A 3278-nucleotide genomic window follows, 5' to 3' on the forward strand; every position below is an offset into this window, starting at 1 on the left:
TGGTTCTGATACCATGGTTTTACTACGGTTATATTGTAGTAATACTATAGTAAAACTGTAGTTAACCATGACTGTAGTAACCACGTTTTTTTGGTGCGGTTTTTTGGTTTTAAAAAACCATGGTTCTGATACCATGGTTTTACTACGGTTATATTGTAGTAATACTATACACTGTAAAAAGTTTGCTGTAAATTTTACAGTAACTTACTGGCAGCTGGATGCCAGTAAGTTACTGTAAAAATGTTTACAGTATTAATACTGTAAGTGCATTTACAGTACTAAAAGGTCTTTACTGTAATTTCATTTACAGTATTTTTACTGTAATTTCATTTACAGTATTTTTACTGTAATTTCATTTACATTATTTTTACTGTAATTTCATTTACAGTGTTTTTACTGTATCTTCAATTACAGTATTTTTACTGTATTTTCAATTACAGTATCAGTACTATAGAGTTTATTTTCATTTATTTTAAACATTTTTTACCTGTAAAAACAATCCAATTAACCTACAGCACTGTAATTCAAGATTTTTACCACCCCAACCCCATAAAAATCACAATAACTCATAAGCATTAGTTCTGATAATATTCTTTTTAATTGTTGAACATTTTCTTTTTAAAAGTACAGAGACTTTGTATCATGGCAAACATACACATACTGAAAAGCAAAAATAAGTAAGTACACTACCAGTCATAAGTTTTTGAACACTAAGATTTTTTTAAAGAATTCTCTTCTGCTTACCAAGCCTGCATTAATTTGATCCAAATTTAATTTATTCCTTTGATCAAAGCTGAATTTTCAGCATCATTACTCGTCTTCAGTATCACATGATCCTTCAGAAATCATTCTAGTATGCTGATAAACATTATTTATTTTTTAGATTTTTCAGGATTCTTTGATGAATAGAAAGATATTATTTAGCAAGGATGATTTAAATTGATCAAAAGTGATAATAAAGACATTCATAATGTTACAAACTATTTCTGTTTCAGATAAATGCTGTTTATCTGAACTTTCTATTCATCAAAGAAACCTGAAAAAAAAAAATGTATTTTAGCATTATAATAATTTCAGCAACATCATAATAATAGTTTTTGAGCAGAAAATCAAATTATTAGAATGATTTCTGAAGGATCATGTGACTGCAGTAATGATGCTAAAAATTAAGGTTTGATCACAGCAATAAATTACATTTTAAAATATATTCAAAAAGAAAACAGTTATTTTAAATAATAAAAATGGTTCAAAAGTGTACTGTGTTTGCTGTACTTTGGATCAAATGAATGCAGGCTTAGTGAGCAGAAGAGACCTTCTTTAAAAACATTTAAAATCTTACTGTTCAAAAGCTTTGTCTGGTAGTGTAAATAAAATAAAATCATACAGTAAAAATGTGTTTGTGTTGTGTTAAATTTTAGTAGTTTTGAGTCAAAGTTGACAAGCTCTCTGATGAGAAACGGCAGAATGGGATTCAGGCTGATGCTTGTTGTTTGCACCCTCTTTCCAGAAGTCCATCTGATCTGTGACTGTCAATGCATTTGCTGCCACAAAGGTTGACTGTCTGAACAAACCTGCAAGCACAAGAAAAACAGTGTTTAAAGAATTTGCCTCAACTGTCAAACTTGGTGCTGTATGCATTTAAAAAAAAATGATATACTACATACGAACGCAGTAGTAAGAAAAAAAACTGAAGAAACTTTTTCTTGAAATTTTTTATAAAGAATTTTATGAATGGGTCAGTAAGTCACTGATTCTAGGTGTTTAAAAAAGGTAAATTCATTCAGTAATGAAACACTGCTGTGTGCAGAGATGCACAACATGGCTTTGTTAAGAACCGTTTTTACTAAATGGAGCAAAAAGACAATACTTTCTTCATGATTTAAATCACTTAATATTACATTCTTGTTTATTGAATTTTGTTGCCCTGACACTCAAAAGTCTGCCACAGACCATGCTAAATGCTAACCAATCTGTTCATATAAACATTCTAAACAGGTGTTTCCTAGAAAGTCTGTGCATATAATAGGCCTACTATGATTAAAAATCTCTAATTGTTGCTTTACAGTAACAATAATCTAAATTGATAGACGGTAAGATTGCTATTATGAATTTAAAGGTTACAGTAAGTTAAAGATACCTGAAGCAGCTGCATTTTGCTGTTTAAATACTGGTTTAATAGAAATAATTTTGCATGTGCATGCAAACTCAATCTTGATGTGACAAGACATGGTAATAAAAAACATTCCCCGGAAATAAATACCTTTCAAATGTGTACTTTAAATACAATATAACTTGCTTAGGATAAAAGCATCTGAAAAATGCATGAATGTAAATGCAATGTAAAACAAAAATGTTTTGGGTTACCTGATTCTGCATGTCTGTAAAATGGACAGCTGGCTGTATGATGATTCTGCCCCTGATGGTCAGCATCCAGTTAGTGCTTGGAGAAATCTCCTGTAACAGACAGTGTCACAACACCCTTTTAGTGTTACTATAGTTTATGATCAGAAAAGACAACTACTGTACAGTAATAAAATTTACATTTTTAATAAAATAAACATTTATAATATTTATTAGCAAAACTTGTTATATTAATATATTGCTAGCCCGTTACTCTCTTTAAAAAGTTAACCTGTTCTGCAAGTCAGTGGAGAACAGCAGCCTGTGGCTAATTTGGCTAATTTAGTAACGTTAACATTAACTTAGTTAAATTGATGAAAGGGGAAGCTCACCTGTTGTTTGCACCGCGACGACGGCAATCACCAGAAAAGACTCTAATACACCTCCGATGCAGACGACATGACCACGAGACCACAAACTTGAAAATAAAACACAAAAGATGCAGTTAACCGCGGTGTTCAGTTTTACCTCAGTGTTTCATGTTAGCGCGCTGTTTATGTCACGTCTGGCACTGAAGGGACCGTCTATAAAGTTACATACGACATTCATACACACATTTCTTACTTAAACATCATTTGAAGAGAATTACCTTGCCAGCTATAAAGAGGCAGCGTTTAAAAGATATTATGCTGCTCTGTGACTAACGTTAAGTTTGTCAACTTCGGCTTACTGACATTATTAGCTTACCAGTTCATGTTATCGTCGATACTATGGCAGTCATTCACAGAAGAAGATCCAAAATACACCTCTGCGCTCCGACGTTACAGACGACATCCAGACCAGAAACTTGAAAATAACAAACAAAAGAAGGGCTTGAAAATACAGTTTAAAATCTCCACAGAAACAGTGGTGTTGCTTAATGCACTTTACCTCAGTAT

The 3278-nt window shown here is 31.9% G+C and overlaps 1 long non-coding RNA gene across 1 annotated transcript; it reads right to left on the minus strand.

The window, feature by feature from the left end:
* Positions 1 to 886: 886 nt before the first annotated feature.
* Positions 887 to 2895, minus strand: LOC141339199 (uncharacterized). The gene is made up of 3 exons (XR_012355904.1): positions 2733 to 2895; positions 2365 to 2454; positions 887 to 1571 (listed from the first exon to the last, which is right to left on the minus strand). It is a non-coding gene; the product is annotated as an uncharacterized lncRNA (long non-coding RNA).
* Positions 2896 to 3278: the final 383 nt, after the last annotated feature.

The sequence above is a fragment of the Garra rufa genome, chromosome 7 (genome assembly GCF_049309525.1).
Source record: "Garra rufa chromosome 7, GarRuf1.0, whole genome shotgun sequence".
NCBI lineage: Eukaryota > Metazoa > Chordata > Actinopteri > Cypriniformes > Cyprinidae > Garra > Garra rufa.